This window comes from Marmota monax, unplaced genomic scaffold (genome assembly GCF_021218885.2).
Source record: "Marmota monax isolate L192 unplaced genomic scaffold, Marmota_monax_Labrador192_F-V1.1 WCK01_AAM20220418_F8-fsc00310, whole genome shotgun sequence".
Taxonomy (NCBI): Eukaryota; Metazoa; Chordata; class Mammalia; order Rodentia; family Sciuridae; genus Marmota; species Marmota monax.
In genome coordinates this window covers 810,579-812,348 of record NW_026692085.1, presented here as the reverse complement: position 1 = coordinate 812,348, position 1,770 = coordinate 810,579, and positions in this window count along the sequence as shown.

The following is a 1,770-nucleotide window of genomic DNA, read 5'->3' as shown; positions in this document are numbered from 1 at the left end:
TCTCTTTTGAAAATTGTGCCAATTTCTATTGTTTTCTGAATAGCACAGTACTTTTGGACTTATCCTGTCTGCCAAGAGCTTTATTTATTAGTTAGTATTACAAATGGGGAAAAAAATAAAAACTTCTCCCACCTAAATCTTTCAAAGCCCGGATGTGTCTGCAGTTCTGCCTTTAATCCCAGGCCCTGAACAATAGTTCATCTCACATATAGACTTGCTCCACATATTTAAGGTTAATTTTCCTTCCTAATCACTTCCTATTTTGTTGTTCATCCTTCTTTGGCCAAAACAAATAATTCAATGGTGGTTTTGACCTCACTGTTGACCACACTGGAGGCACCACATGCCAGTGGCATCACACTGGGGCAGAGACAAGATCCTCAGCTTCAGGGAACCAGTGGCCCAAGGAGGGAGACAGATCAGACTTCTATCATCCAGCAAACCTGTTAAGGCCCAACTCTGTCACCCATCACAACTATATCACGAGCACAGCAGTATCCTGGGGACCCTAGGAGGTACCCCACAGCAAGCTGACAGGGAAGAGGAAGAAAGGTTTGAAAAGTGACCACTCATTTATTCCCTCCCTCCCTCCTTCTCTCTCTCTCTCTCTCTCTCTCTCTCTCTCTCTCTCTCTCTCTCTCTCGTCTGTCACCCAAGGCTAGCTTGGCAACCTGAGTTGTACAACTACACATAGGCACAGAGCAAAAACCCCTAGAGGAATCCTCTCTTTCTAACCAGAAAAAAAGCCCCATGTTGGTTGGGGAGGGCAGTGGAGTAGGGGGAGATCCACTTTTCTTTTTAAAATTTTCTGTCATTTTCTCTCTCTCTCTCTCTCTCTTCTGTCTCTCTCTCTCTCTCTCTCTCTCTCTCTCTCTCTCACACACACACACACACTAGGGATTGAACCCAGGGCCCTGTGCTCACTGCGCAAGTGCTTTACCACTTAGCTTTGTCCCCAGGCTCTTTCTTTATTTCATCCTCTCTGTGGCGGAGGCTGGCGTGCACTTGCGTTCCTCCTGCCTCAGCTTCCAGAGTAGTCTTTTTCTGTCTTAGCCCAACCATGGAGCCAGCTCACCTTGCAGAGACACTCAGATAAAATCCCAAGAGAAATCTAACATTATGGTCAAAGGAACTGGAAGACAGCCTGGGAGTTAGGTGTTCTGGGGGAAATCCCAAATCCCAGAGAGAGAGAATCAGACTGGAGAATGGCTTCCCCTGATGGTATCTGGAGTTCACCTGTGTCTCCGGCTGACTTGGAGCTGAGACGGCACAGACCAGGCCAAGGAAACAGCAGTCTTGGAGAACCAAACCAAGACGGGAAACACTGCCCACACTGGCAAAGAGGAACTTGCCGTCTGGAAGTGCTGAAGCCGGCCAGGAGAGTCCACATCACCACGCAGCCCCCAGTGGCTCGGCAGAAAGTCGGGGTGTCCAAGCCCCCTGTGGAAGGACACAAAGGAACAGATGACCATTCCTCCAGGGGAGAAACCCAACAAGCCGAGTTGCAAGACAGCCCAGATACTGACACTAGCAGCCTGAAAGCAGCTATTTCAACCATGTTTGAACTAGATGAAAAGACAGACATACAGTTTCTTTTTAAAAAATATCTATTTATTTATTTATTTTAGTTTTAAGTGGACACAATATTGTTGAGAGCCACAGCCGAAGGGGCCCCAGCAAACTTCCAGCTGCCGGCAAGGGAGGTGGAGAAGGCGAGGCATGGAGGAAGAGCCAGGGCAACACAGATGGCAGGCAGAGTAGAAAACTGGA